Raw genomic sequence first — 16,393 nt, 5'->3', positions numbered from 1 at the left:
CCATACCGTACCCTCACGGTATCCGATATGCTTTAACACTAGCTGCAGCAAATAATTTTCACGTGAGAAGAGCAGTTTCAAACCTCTCATGGCTTCTTTATTTCAAGGAAATTCAAGTGATGTATACCTACACAATGTTAAATATTACACAATATGCATAAAAAGAAAATGACCTTTGACTTGAATTATAACAAAGCAGAGAAGTGCTCAATGCATGAACGCATAAAAGCTCTAGAAATTACATCACATCAACATCTGAACCTGCTGAGAGGTGAAATCAATTTGTAGTCTGCATTTAGCAGTGACTAGCAGAAACTGTGTTCTCAGTCATTAAGCCCACAAGGGGTGCTTTGTAATTAATAGGGGCTGGAAGGCTTACAGGGTCAGACCACACTTTGTCTTGTATAACAGGGAAAAGCTGAACGATTCTTGCGCCAGCAGTTACAAATATTCATAACGCTAAACAAATAGTCGATATGCTTACTTGGACCGAAAATGGCATCCCTCTATCTAGAAAAGGCTCTGTAAATGTACACATGACATATGGAACTAAAGGATCATCACCTTGGTGCTGTTATTTAACGTCACTACATCAATGGGCTGAAGCACCATTCAGCATAAATGAGTAAATAATGTCATCGCATTAATGCGCTGTAGCACCTAGGAAACGCCGTCATCGCATAATTGGTTCGAAGCACCTCCTAGCAAAAATGAGCAAACACCACAAACCCAATTCCGTGCAGTACACATCAGATTCATGTACAAATTTGTCATTTCGGTCGAGGTAAGTTGTACTACGAACCTTCAAAACTGCCTTCCATCTTTGTCATCTGAGCAAAACCATTTTTCACAATCCCTGATACAGATATTTGAGTCTTCTTTAACTGATCCGATGAACATTATTTGACTACAATAATATGCACAAAAATACCAATCACTTCAAAGAGAACCTTATTTACTCCCTTCTGGACAGCGTGGTCTCGTAACAAACAACCCGAACAAGAAACATGTATCAGGAGTCCGATATGACAATGCGAGCCAAGTGCAGTCTTTACAAAATACATAAATGAATAAAATGAATAACGTCATCTATACGGCACTTCACACGACATTATTCTGTAGTCTACAGTTGGCCTCGGCCAAGATGAAATGTAAGGAGCCCAGTTTGGGTGTTCAAGATAACACTGTACAAGTGCTGCAATGGCAGCTGTAAAATATAGCAGGGATTTTCAAACATTCTGAGCCTATTCAGGATAACACAACATGCTCATGAATGAAATAAACGCACCATGATGACTAGTAATCAGGTCACGGAAACTAAGCAGAGGTGTAACTTGCCCTCTTTGGAGTTTGCTTGAAACAAGTGCAGTCTCTGAGGGGTCACATATGCAAGGAAAATTCCTGGTGTTTTTTTATTATTTTTTTTATGAACATATGCATACAGGGTGCTTCACCTAAAGTGATAAACGATTCTAACTGGCAACGTACCTGGACGTAGGATTGTAACCTTTTTGAGGAACCACCTTTCTCCAATTACCTTCTGGAATCTTTTGCTGCCATTCTGGAAAGCTTTGGACAATTTTTAATTCAGAGATCTTTTCAATGAAAAACTTTGAAAATTGCCAAGCGATCCTTACTTTCTTTAACAGAAACATCAAGTCGTCTACGAATACCCGCAGACCCAACAAAAACTATGCACAGTATAGTGACTGAAATAGTTGAAAAGACTTAGCAAAAGTGCTGCTATAGCCCCGCCTGCTTTATTGTTGCAAAAATGCGTACGCAAAATGTCCAGGAAGAGGAAGAAGTGTTCCCACCTTGATTTTTTTTTTTCTTTGTGACGGTCATCACCTGCATCAAGGTCAAACCAGGGAAAAGAAAGGTAAAACAAGAGGCGGGGATACATCTTCCTCGCACCTTATCTGCTCGCTTTTTTGCAACAATCAAGTCGGCAGGACTAAAGCAGCACTTTTACTTCTTTCGACCGTTTCTGTTAATACTGCGCATAGGTCTTGTTGGGTCTGCGGTCATCCGGAGAGCACTTCATATTTCTGTTAAAAAATAGGGGTGTGCTTGGGAATTTTCCAAATTTGATTGAAAACATAAATTTCCATCAGTTAAAAATTGTCCAAAGCCTCCCTAAGTGTCGGCAAAAGTTGCCAGAGGGTAATTGCCAAAGGTCCCACAATCCTATACGGCGTGTACGTCTACAGTTAGAATTTATCACGATAGGTGAAACGCCCTGTATGTGCGGCCTTCTATGTTGCAAAGTTATATCTGGCTCTATTGTCGTCCCCTTCCAATACACACGAACACAAAGACAACTCGAAGAATATTCGAGTTGTCTTTATGTATTATTATTATTCACAATCAAGCTTATTACGCTCACCAAAAGTTATTAACTATTTGTCACAATTATGATCTGCTCCCGAGCTCTCTACACAGAATAAACTTTAACATAATCCCACCTTCTGTTTCATGTGCTGAAATCTTTTTGTCCAACATTAGACATGGAAAACCCATTAATATTGTCGATGTGTATTGCATGGAGATGACATTGGCATAAGACTTTTCATTTTGAAGGCAACACCTGCATAGCCCTCAGTCTGCAGCCAAATATACAGAGGAAAGAAATGTGTATCTACCACACTCTCAGAGAACGCACTTTTTTTTTCTCTCGTGAAATCTAGAGTCAAAGCTAGGTCTGGATAGTTTCGCACGGATTGGCCCAGCTGTCGCCACTGTTCTGTGTAGTACTCCGAGCCCTTATCTTGTGTCGACGTCCTGTCATGAGGTTCTTTGGCGTGCCCCAGCCAGGACTTTATGTGATGCTCTGCTTCACTGCGGGTCACGTCCTTGAGCAGCCGGTTTGACATAAAAGTGCCTATAATTAAAAACGTGACTTGGCTTCAGAAACACAGGTGACAAGCCAGATATACAGAATATGCAAGCACATAGTTTAATACTTACTGCAGCATGAATGCAAGGGTGTGGGAAAATGCTTATTACTGACAATAAATTGTTCAGCACTATAGCTGCACATGCATTCTTTATAGCAGAGTGGGACGGACTAGTACTGTACTTGTAGCCAGCACTGTAGTTAAAACTTAGCATATCACTGTTCAAGTCCAACTTAGACACATCGCAGTAAAACATGACGAGGGAGTTCACAAAAATGACTAGGATTGCATAAGAACTTATGGAATCTTACAAGAACTTACATCACAGCATAACAGGTCGCAGAACTTCATCTTCCCCTTGCCTCACTGCGAGCTGAAGGAGGTTGCTACTTTGTCCTTCATGAGCGCTCGTAAAATTCTCAGTTTCTCAGGTGAAACTGATTAGCAGGCCAAGTCACTAATCTTTTCACGTAAATATGGGACCCCGAAGAGCAATTTTTTTTTTCATACCAGTCGCCGCAGCCCGGAGAAATGAACTTCTGTTAGAGAAATGTCCAAAGTCAAATTTGCTCCTCGCTCAAGTCTATTATCACGAAGTTCGAACACCAACTTGCCTTTCTGGTATCCTCAAATGTTAAAAGCTTCGGTTCTTAACCAGAAAATTCTGCGGTGAAAGTGAGGAAACCCATCAGCCTCAGTCCATCTCACACTTTTATCGACAACAAATAAGTATAGAGAGAAGCTGAACAGACTAATCACTTCTTTAGGCAATAGAGCAGGCTACGCCCGAACCAGCCTGCCTATTAAACGAAATTACCCTAGAAACAAACCTCGGTAACGTCAGTGTTGGGAGATAACGAAATTAATGGCATTGTATAAGTACAGTTAAATGCTTTGATGTCGAAAATTTTGTGATTCATTTGAGGAACACACAATGTGGAAATTTGTCAGCCTTAGTCAGGCTAGCATTTCCTTTTGAGACACAGAACTAAGCAAGTCATACCTGAAGATGCTATGTCTCTTGATCGCACTGTTAGAAGTAGCGGAAAAGCTATAATTACTCTGTCCTGTGCGTCCTGGGTATGTTCTGAAATAGTTGAGAGCGCACTCGCAACTTGATATAATGTATCAGTATCTTCACCCTGCTCACTGTTGGCACAGTACTGCTAGCCGAGTAGAAGATGTCGAGCAAGCTGACGAAGGAGCGCGTTGAACAGCTGCTTTCACACGTCAGTGGAAAATGCCGTCGATCTTTTCATTTTGTCAACACAAAACACAATGGGATCCGCACTACACGAACGCATGCACGTAAGCACAAACGAAACAGCACAACTTTCTATTTCACAACACAAATACAAACATTCGTAAACAATCCTTTCTGACTCATTACCAAAGTCATACTTTTCACTCACCCATTATGAAACTCAGATTATTCTGCATTTACGTACACGCATGAACACCATAAACAGTCACCACAACGGCATTGTTTTGGTAGGCGTCACCATTCCGCAAGTCGGCTTCACCTAGCGCACGGGTGCATTAGGTGAAGCCCACTTTACAAAACTACCAGTATGGCTAGACTGTACGTACGTTTCCGCCAGAAATGGCGAAATGTAACAATTTGATGTCAGGTGAAGCCCACTTTACGGAGCAGCTAATGTTGCTCCGTGTCATTTTCTCCTCTTGGTATTCTTTGTAAAAAATGTGCATTTTTTGGCACGCTTTCTTTTCTTCTTTATTATTTATTTTGCTCTTTCCTTTTTAACTTTACTTGTGCATTTTCATCTTGCATTTCGGCTTCATCATTCGGCAGAGCGTCGCACCGGGCACGAAAGCAGCGACAGACGAATGACAGGACTACAGGTGCATAAGCCACCTGCGCGAGCTCAACGGGACACACATGCATCTTCAGTACGCAAGAGTTAACCACAACATGAAGTTTGTGTGTCCCGTGACGGGCATTAACACCCAGCGTATGACTAACGTACCCTAACGTCTAACCTAACCTAACCTAGAAGAGAGCACTACCGTGTATTGAGTTCTAGATTGAGGGCGACAAATATAAAAATGGAAACCATTGACATGCTCATTAATATGAGTCGTTCAAGTAATCCGATAAACGGTGGAGGTTGTAGCGCGGATAGGGAAGGCAATCTCGCGTTCTTGATTACCTTGAGGCGGAAAAGAAATTGACATTAGAGCACCAGAAACTGAAATACTTGTTGATGCTTTCAGTAAATGCGGTAAGATAAATTTATAGAAGTAAGTGAGCGGTAGCGTGTTCCCTCATTTTTCTTGTTTGTTCTTGTCGAAAGTATGCAATGATTTTGTGATTTGTCAAAAGTACAATGATTTGCAAATTATTATTACATCTGCACTTTACAGGCTTTGTCGATTGTTCTAGCAATGACTAAGGCAAAACAGCCAGGTATGCCTCACGAGTCGTCGAACGTACCATCCAAGATCTCTATTTAGGGTGTTTCACCTAAGGTGATAAAATATTCTAAGGATTGTCGGGCTTTCGGCAATTACCTTCTTGAAACTTTTGCGACGATTGAGAAAGGTGTTGGACAATTTTTAATTGCGGGAAATTTAGTTTTTCAATTAAACTTTGAAAACTGCCAAGCGAACCTCACTTTTTTTTTTCACAGAAATATGAAGTCCTCCACTGATAACCGCACACCCAACCGAAACTATGCACTGTATAGCAACAGAAATAGTCTAAAAGATCAGTAAAAATTGGGCTTTAGCCCCGCCTACTTGATTGTCGCAAAGAAAAGCGCAGGGTATTTACGGGGAGAGGAGCAAGTGTTCCCGCCTCTTGTTTTACCTTTCTTTGCGCCGCGTTGACCTTGATGCTGGTGACAACCGACTTATCACAGGCTCGCAGGAGGTCAAGAATTATACTCGGATATCGTCTAATAATTTGGACATTATCAGAGGACCGTCTGCATGTCAGAGCATTTGATTGTCCTCATGCTATTGTCTTGGGTCTATTGGTTGTACGTTTTTGTCCCTCCCCCCTCCCTTCGGGAATTCTATGCCTTAGGCTGAAAAAAAAAGTCACAGGGATGCCCATACTTTTACAATGAATACGAAGGGGAGACAACGATACGAAGCTACACAATCTGCTCCGTGGGGTGTGTCCTGAGGCTGGAACATACAGACGGACGAACAGAACGACCAGCCCCGCGTGATCCAGTATCGCACCTGACCGGCAACCATGACGTACATGCCCATGTCCCATCTGTTGTTTGCTTTTCTTTTTTATTGTCGTTGTTAGTCGCTGCGACCATGGAGCCGAACCCAGCGCTCACATGCTCCTTCCCTTGACGACCTTCACAGCGAGATGTCACCGGTGGACTATAGCTGGGCGACGTTGACCCCACGGAGACGAGGTCGCGTTGACGAAGTAAATAAATGCTTTCTTTGATAACCCACACCATATGCGCAAGTTCCACCACATTACACGCTATAAATTCATTACTGTCAAGTTGAAAGTGCCACTCCGTTATCGGGTATACGACCCCACAACACAACAAGGAAATGCAAAGGAGAGGTTAGTACAGACCATGGGAGTACGAGGGAAGGGGGCCAGGCGGGGCCCGCGGCTCTTCACTCGCAGCTAGGTAGTCAAGAACAATACCCGGCTAACCTTTCCTTCTTTTCCCCGGTTGAGCTAATCTTTCCGTCTTTTTTTTTTCTTAATAAATATATCCCCCTCCACCCCCCAGTTATCATTATAATGATTTAAACCTCATCAGCGGACCGTCTGCATATTCGAGCTTTCGATTGCCCTCATGCTAGTCTTTTGCCTATGAGTTGTAAGTTCCTCCGCCCCCCTCCCCCCCCGCCAGGGAATTCTTTGTGGTAGTACAAAAAGGCAAGAAAAAAAGACAAAAAGGAAGGTACGAAATAAAAACAAAAAAGAGAAAGAAATCGTGCGAAATAAACGTGCACATAATGTTACAAAAGATAAGGGGAGAAAACGACACAAAGTAACACAAGCGGCTCCGTAAAGTGGGCTTCACCTGATACCAAATTGCTACATTTCGCCATTCATGACGGAAACTTACGTACAGTCTAACCACCATGGTAGTTTCGTAATGTGGGCTTCACCTAATGCACTCGTGCGCTAGGTGAAGCCGACTTGGGGAATGGTGACGCCTACCAAAACAATGCCACCACAACGAACGCCACAAAACAAATAACGGATTGGATTGGATCGGCCTTTAGTGCCCTGCGTTGACCGCTCGGGGGATCGACCATGGTTGCTGACTTCCTACTTCTTTTATGACGGCGCCAGCGGGCGGCAGTGTATTGCTGGATTCGGATGCGTGTGCGCGCGTCATACGCGTTTGTTTTTTAGTGGTGGAAGCGACGAGTGAACATTGTTTTATGACCACGCAGATGCACACACATCCTGACACATCGTGGTGATTTGCAAATCGTCGAAGAAATGAGGTCGCGGACTTGCGTTTTCAATGTAAAAAGTAGCGATTTAGGCACCGTTTCAAATTTATGTCGCAGGCGACATTGCGAGGAATACAGAAAATATTGCATGTCCCAAATTTAATAAACCAGGATATAGATTGCGCCTAGCGCGTAGGTCCTGACCGCAGTGCCCGGCAGCGCTCGTCATGGGGTCATTCACATTTATCTGGTGGCAAGTTTTTAGCAGCGTTGTGCAGTATAATTAAAGGATAATAAAGTACAGTACAACGTTTTGGGAGGCCCTGTATGTACAGTGGCCTTTTTCAGTAAGCGTGTCTAATTGCAGATATATGTCTTTTTTTTTTTTTTTCCTGCTTCAGACACAGCGTAATTTCAGACGATCAGATACACACTTATGCGATATTATTGGTAACCACAGTTCCGAAATTTCACCTGCTCAGGAAGTCAAATGACGAAGGACAAAAATTATCCCGCCTAGACGCCTATGGGATATTCCGAGTTTCGTACTGCTGAAACATGCGTGGGATATCCCCACAAAGTTTCAGCGGGACATTTTTATTTTTAGGACCTGATGGGAACGCCAGGACATCCGAGGGACTTTGCGTGTTTCTGGGTAGAATGAGTGTATTTACATATGTGCACTATTTACACCATTCTTGTCAGAGTGACAGAAAGGAAACATTAAACATTCCTGAGAGATTCTATACCAAAACAAAGGCTTCTTGTTTACTTGTGCTATCATTCGATACACATAGTTTTTTAGAAAAACGTTATTCCCTGACACCATCATGCCTGGGTGCTGCCCCCATCTCGCGTAAAAACCTTGCAACCTATGGCATCTGAGTTCTGTTGATAACAAAGTCTGCATTTGCACACGAAGTTGTGCAACCATCCATAGCACTGGAACCGAATCTTTCCTTTCTTTATGCAGTAAGACCGAGTTCTCCAAAGAATACTGAAGCCCACGGCCGTTACAAGAACCCTTAGACATGTTCTTCGTGGACCTCCTCGAGATTTACAGGTAAGCGGACATATTATGTTTGTCTGCTTTCTTACTGCTCCCCAAAACCTCTTGCTCATAATACACTCAAGCAACAAATGAGTGTTTGTCTCTACATTGGTGCACCAGGCACACCGTGAAAGTGGGGTAATACCCCAAGCTGATATCCTGTCTCGTGTGGGCAAAACACCCCACGCATGTCGCCACATCAAGTCTATCAGTGCCACAGGCACATACTGCTGCTGTACAGTTGCCCACCTCACAGTTCTAACTGTGGCCGAATGTCGTCTTTCAAGCCTTTGCTCTGAAATTCTAAAGCCGTAAAACGATGGGCGTGTACTGGTGATATCAAACTCTGGGCATTGTTCCTTTATGTATTTGCAGAAGGAGATCAGTGTATTGTGAAACGCACTTGGGGTTTCCACCGTTGGCCCACCTCTCAGCGGGCAGATGTCTTTGAACATGCTCCGAGCTGTACCGAAAAGATACCATAGCAGAGCTTGCTCTGGTGACGACGTTCCAGAGAGTATTTTCATGACTGTCCTCAAATTTAATACTTTACAAGTGAGCTCAAAGTTCGGTACCCCACAACCACCTGACTTTTGGGGCGGCTGCAGCACTATCCTTGGAACAAGTTCGGTCTTTTTCCCCCAAATAAAACTATGCATTAAGGAATTTATGCGTCTCATGACTCTCTTTGAGGGCCACGCTATGCGAGCTAGATGCCACAGTTTGCCTGAAAACACAGACCTGACTAGAAAGACCCGTTCAACTACACAAAAATCAAACTTCTCAGCCATCTCCACATCATCTTTGAGTTCTCTATACAATTGGACCCAATTGGCCAGGACAGGACCAGTATCACTGAAAGTTACACCTAGTATTGTCAACTGCTGACACACAGTTAAGGGTACATTTTGCGGCGCCCGAAATTGTCTCAAACGTAACAGCTTACATTTTGCGATATTCAAATGTGCACCAGATACATTTGCATATTCATTGACTATTTTAAAAACATGTAAAAAAGATGTCTCATCCCGTACAAATACTGTCACACATCTGCATATGACAATACTTTCAACGTATCTCCTGTAAGTAACGGAAGCCCCGTTACCTTCTTACTTGACTGTACTGCCCGAACGAATGGATCTAAAGCAATACAAAACAAAAGTGGAGACAAGGAAAACCCTTGTCTTAGCATATGTTCCACAGCGAATGCTGGCAATTCCTGTCCAAGCACTACTGCAGAACTCATATGGTTGTGATAAAAAAGACGTATATATTCAATGAATGGCACTGGGAAACCATATTCATAAAGCACATCAAAAAGATAGTTGCGACTCACATAGTCAAAAGCTTTCCTTTGATCTAATTGAAGGATCCCTCCAGATATTGGTCGCTCCTTAATATACTCCAAGATGTCACGAATCCCCCCAAGTGAAGAATACATACTCCGTCCCGGAACACTACATGTTTGTGCTGGGTGAATAATTATCTCTAAGACATCTTTAACCCGTTCTTCAAGAACCGAGGTAAGCAATTTATAATCACTATTTAAAAGTGTGATGGGCCGCCAACTATCTGGCCGTAAAGAATCACCACCTTGTTTAGGGATCAAAACAATTGCTCCCTTCCCAAAGGAACACGGGAGAGTGCCTCTCTGCAACGACACACTCACTACATTATGAAAAAACCCTCGGATGATTAGCCAAAATGTATGGTAAAATTCGACTGGGAGGCCATCTGGTCCAGGGGACTTTCTACGTCTCGCTTTGGCCATTGCCATGTCTAATTCTTCAACAGTAATCCCTTTTTTAAGGGATTCGCATTCCTCCACTCGCACTTTGGGAAGGTTACGAAAAATAGGACTAGACAAGTCACACGAACCTGGCAGAGCCTCTGCATTCTGCTTGTAAAAATTAAAGAAACCTGTGCGTACCACTAATGGCTCATACGACACCGTACCATCAGCCTGCATGAAACCTGTGACTCCTTTGTTCGAGTCTGTTTTAAACTTAGTGCAATGGAAATATCTAAGCATTTCTGGACCCCCCAGCTGTTTACGACGGTTGTAGAGACATCTGGTTACAAGTGAAGACTCTCGCAAGAGAGCCAATCGTGTGGTGGTGAGTGTGTCTACATATTCTTTCATCCTTGCTGTCACAGGGGCTCCACGGCGTACGATGTGTATCCCTTCTGCTAGGTCCCGTAATTGCTCCGTTTGTTCACGGGCTTTGCGTTTCCCCCACTCAATAAAAAGTGAACGAACACTTCCTTTAAGTTCTTCCCAGGTTTCGGATCCAGCTTGCTTCTGCCGAACAAATTCAGCAATGTGTCTATTTACGTCGGCTACAACCTCGCTGTCTGCCACAAAGGACACATCCATACGCCATGGCCGACAGGTACGGCTTTCCTGTCTTGGGAATTCGACAGTGAAAAACAAAGCATCATGGTCGGAAATGTAAAAGCCCACATTTGGCAGCTTCCGAATCTCGCATCTCACAACTCTTTGTGCGAGGGAGCGAGTCGCGTAACACCGATCCAGCCTGGATCCCATCCCTCTTGTGTTCCTCCACGTTACTTGAACACGTGATGGGTAAAATTCGCGCCACATATCCACTAGATCCCGCTGAACAATTAAGTTCTTCAAAGACTTTGTTTCCCGGTATCCTCTTCGGGAAGGCGACCTGCCTATACAGTCCTGTCTTGCATCAAGTACACAATTCATATCCCCACATAATATAACGGGATACGGGACTAGTAGGAAAGAATCCAGGCTGGAAAAAAAATTCGTTCAATCTACATTTGTCAGCTGGTGCATAAATGTTTAACATTCGCAATTTAAATCCGTTTATTTTCAGGTCCATAGCTACTACTCTACCGACGGCATCATAAGTGCAAAAATATTCCTGAATGCGGTCTGGCCGTAAAAAGATACATGCTACACCGCAAGATCGGGTGCTGCCAAAACTACAAAAGGACCTCACGTTAAAATGTTTTTCAAATTGTACTACTTCTGCTTTACAAAAGAAGTGCCCAAGCAGCACGATGTACTGAAAGTCGAGTGCAATGGGGGTGGACGGTATGTGTCTTATCAACTTTATTTAGTTTCACGAGTCTGTTCAAGGCCTTCCACCTACCCCTCCACCCCTATTGCACTTGACTTTCAGTACATTGTGCTGCCTGGGTGTGTTTCTTGCAGGCATAAGATATCAACCGATAACGCGCGTGCAAAGCTTATCACCTCAACTTGCTTGACAAGATTACGAAACCCGTGAACATTCAAGGAATGAAAGTTAACACCGTAACTTCCGAACAAAGAAGAATATGGCGTCTAATGAAAAGTTCTTTGTTCTTACTGGAGTCCATCATTTTGAGTCTTTGGAAAACCGAATACTAGGCAAAAGAAACACTTTACCTTGACACAGGTGTCCCAAACTCGCACACCAAAGAATTAGTAAAATTCCTCGGTGGTGTTTCCACCTTGTAAAACATCTTGGGACTTCACTGTTCTTGCTTTTTTCCTGGAGTGGGCCTTGTGTGACTGTCTGTGCTTGTTTCGCAGGGGCTATCGCTGCTTGTGGTGGGTCGTGCACGTTTCCCATCAGCACACCGGGTTAGGTCCTGCAGGTCTTCGTTCTCTTCATCCATTTCATCTTCACTGGCGGACGTCTTCTGTGCTTCCTCATCAATTACAAGAGGCGGCAGGCAAGATGCGTCAGGCGCTTCCGCTGACTCTTCCAATCCCTCCAACTCCTCCTCCGACTGGCTCTTGCGTTGCTGCGTTACGTGGCTCGCGTCTTCTTTCATGTTTTCACCAGCGACATCGTCGCCTTTGTTGAAAAGTTCTTCAGCGAGTACGCTCTCAGCCATGTGGACAATGACGTGGGCGTCACCATCAGTCCGATCTTCGGGCACCGCCCCTCGTTTCTGCAGCGCATCAGAATAGAGCTTTCTGCCCATGCAATCCACCGTAGCGTGATTTCCATTGTACCGTCGACACGGCAAGGTGCAACCTTGGGTCACGTGTCCGAAGACCGCACAACGTGTGCACCTGGGAGTTTTGCATGCGTAACGAAAGTGACCTTCTTGCATCGTCCGCACACTTTTTTCATGCCCCTATAATTGAGCATCACACTATGCCCCAACACGCTTAAAAAGTTGGGCGGCATTTTCTTTGCCTCGAACTTTACAAGGATGTTTCCAGTCCAAAGGTCTGGGTCGTCCTTATAACACAGATGAGAGATGTCCAACACCTTCCCAAAAGGCGCCAACGCCCGTACCAGGTATTCGTCTCCCACGTAGGCGGGCAACAACATTATAGTGATGAAAATCACACAAGGCCCGACTGGTTCAACTTGGACAACCCCGCCATCGACTTCGAAACTCTCTATTTCGCTCAACTTCATTCGCGCAACCTCATTGCGTACTACAACTTGGAACTTATCCCGTCCTCGGTGTTGCATCGAGTGCACCGCCTTTGGCACGGTTACTTCACGCACTTTGCGCACAATCATATCTATTGGGGTGTCTACCGGAGCAGATAAATTAAAGGCATAGGCCTTAGGGAGGCCAGACCACGACATGCTCACCGTAGCCATGATCGCAGGCACCCCAGCGGCGTTGACGAGACGAGCGCTGTCCCCAGGGCAAACAAAACCACTTGCGACGACTTCCATGACCTTCTTGGGCATCTTCAGCAGTACGCAAGCAGGCAACGGTTGAGCGGATGGCGTAAGAAGGCCACGCGGCACGTGATGCCTCCCGTCAGGGTGTCGTAAGACACCTCTGAAAACCCACTGCAAAGACAGTCAAGTGTATAAGAGGAAAAAAATAGCAGGAGCTCTTTGGCTGCACGTATAGCATATGTTTGTAAGTCAAACGTTGCCACACCAGTACTGGACAGCTGTTTCGGCCTTCTTGGGCCTCATCAGCAGTACGCAGGCAGGCAACGTTTGAGCGGATGGCGTCAGAAGGTCACGTGGCACGTGATAATACCCCAAGAACACACACAGTCCTCAGGACGTCCCCAAAGTGTCACCATGTCCTCATCCTTCTGTAGCTGTCCTCAGGACGTGCTTGAGACATCATCTGTGGATAGTCCGTGCAGAGTCATTTGATGACATCCTGTGCCCATCTTTTGGGTCACCTCATGGGACATAAAGTTCTTTTATAGCTTTTATCACATTCATAATAGCAAAAAAATGAAATACTCAAAGTGAGCAAGCTCTGTGACACCTTTCTTTTTTTTTATGTTCTTCAAGTGCACCCTTCTCTACCATGCTGGTACATAAAGTATGATAATACATGACAATTATAAATAATAGGTAATAGGTTGTACTTGTCGTGCATGGCTGAGCAATACAGGGCCTAGTTCCTGCTCAGAAGTAAAGAACTGGGATCTGCATGATGTAGGTGCATGTTATATACACAAAGTACAGTAATCACCACAGCTAAAAATGTGTTTTTAATAGTGACTAACAGGTAACTCTATGCCATAGTCATGAAAGACGACAGCTCTGCATTTATCTTATTAATGGCATAATCCTGTGCTGTCCACTTCATTTTCTCCTGTGTATATTCACACCCCTTTAGTGACACGTGTTCTCTGAAGTATCCTAAATGCAGTCTAGAGAAGTGCCCCACTCTGTGCTAGCAGTTCTCAAGATGACAGTCTTCTAAATGGTAAACAAGCTGCTATCACAGTTTTCAGTAAGCGCAAATACACAATATTATGTGTGCTCTAGATATGGGAGCTGACATATAACACAAGCAGGCATTCGACAAGTTTTCTTTTTAGAGAATTGCATTTTTTTCTTCTCGAGTGGTACTCTGCAGGCTGTAAATGTCACTGTGAAAATAACCACATGTATTCCCTGTATTCAGATTCATTTCCTGCTTTCTTAAATATTTATGTACTGTAGGTGCACCTTTGCATTTGCTACATATGCAGGCAGGCTAATTCAACTATTGTTAAATAAATTTTTGTGCAGGATCTCAATGTGAATTTGTGGAAAGCCTCTAAATGGCCATCATCAAAGCCCATCAGTACAAAATGGTGTACACACATGAAAATAAGTACAGCCAGCTCAGGATTTTCTACTCGTCTCGTATAAGTGAAGCACTTCAGTATACTTCATGAAATACATGCACACTTTGAAGAGAGACTCCACACCAAAAACGTGCTGAAGTAACAGTGTGGCATCAATCCATACCGTACGTTTCCGTGGACATAATCATCACATCCGTGGGTGGCACAGACAATTAGAAAAAGAATTTCCTTCAAGTCATGTGCCGCTTCTTCACGGACCGAGAAGAGCAGATGGAGAATACTGGTGAGGTGAAGCCCAATGTTGCTGGACTTGCCCTCCAGCAACACTAGACTTCACGTCACCAGTGTTCCTCATGTACGCCTTTCTCTAGGTTCCCTTGGCGAGTACTTTACAACGAAATTGAGGAAGTAGATGACTTGCATCCAGGTCGCACGCGTAAGTTACCAAGCGCATGTCCGAAACACAGCCAAAGACCCGCACGCGAGTGCCTTTGACATCACACAGAAGGCTGGAGAATGAGCCATCAGGAGTTTCCGCTTACATATAAGCTCTTTCGGAAACTAATGAGTGCCCGACTGCCAAACCAACCTTGCTTATTATTTCTGAAGAATGTACCAAAGTTATATTAATTTTGGATTGTCCCAGACTCTCCCTTTAATGCTGTCATGCTTTGTGGAACAAAGTCTGTGACAGACAGAAAAAATGTAACTCCATATTAGTAGAATTAGATTTCAGCATACATATTGGTCATGTAAAATGTAGCAAATATGTCATGTAACAAATGTAAAGGTGCACAGGACACAGCACATGCACAGGTGACATGAACATGCTGCAGCATATTCCTGCCACTTGAACCAGGGATCTACGGGTGCGTACAGTGCGTAGGCGTAGTGCAGATACGAGCACAGGCACCAAGCACCGCCATGACGCTAACAGCTAGTGACTTCGGTTCGGATTGGATTATGCGTTTCATATCCACTCTCAATGCACCTTGCGGCCTTGTGTTTTCAACAAAAAAGAACAATATATATTTTATCATGAAATGCTACAAAAAAAAAAAGAAACTAGAGAACAAGTATTGTGCCATACCCGCTCGTTAAGCGTTAAGGTTTCTTGCGATTTTCTACCAGTCTACAGTTTCCGGATCCGGTAAGCATGTGCAATGCAGTGTTGCCAGGTCTACTGAAATTTCAGTAGATCTACTGGACTTCGAGTTGGTCTACTGAAATACTGAAAAAAGAACAAAATGTGCTTAAGTCTACTGAATTTTTTGCCTGAAGCGTGGTTTTACATAGCGAACTCTAATTTACGTTTGCTTTTACACTGCCTGGTTGCATCGTAGTCCGCGTACGACCGAGAAAATCACGTCGTTCGTTTTGACACAGTAAGGGGTCTACGCGTTATCTGGCATCTGCAAGCAGTCACCCTTAAAAAAAGCGAGCGGCTGCCCAAGTAAAACAATTTATAGCAAAGACATTGCAGAAGTATGCGTATTCCACAGGACACCCGGTAACATAGCAAACGTGACAAGTTCCGACGAGCTTATGTTTCCGTCATTAGTAAGTTTCGTTGTAATCCCCCTCTGCTTGCCGCATTCGAGCGCGTGTGTGGATGTTTTCTGAGGTCAGTCTCATGAAAACGAAACAGCTTTCGACAGAAACTATCACTGGACTGCTACACACGGAGCGACTGATAGGAGACAAGAACTGCTATAACTTCACTGTGACTTAGTAGAAACTGAACATACATATGTATGAGCGAGAGTATGTGATCGAATGACCGTGTAAGCACGGCAAGCACGTTTTTACTGTATACACTAAATAACATGTATATTTTGCTTATTCTATCGCCTATATGTTGTGATAGTTCGTGTCTATTGATCATATGGCCCACTAGTTAGGTCGCCATGGAGCGCTTCACCCTTGCTCTTAGTATACCTACTGAATTCTACTGAATTTTCTGATGCCGACCTCCTGGATTTCCGC

The sequence above is a fragment of the Ornithodoros turicata genome, chromosome 1 (assembly GCF_037126465.1).
Source record: "Ornithodoros turicata isolate Travis chromosome 1, ASM3712646v1, whole genome shotgun sequence".
In the NCBI taxonomy this organism is placed as follows: Eukaryota; Metazoa; Arthropoda; class Arachnida; order Ixodida; family Argasidae; genus Ornithodoros; species Ornithodoros turicata.
This window is presented reverse-complemented; position numbering follows the sequence as displayed.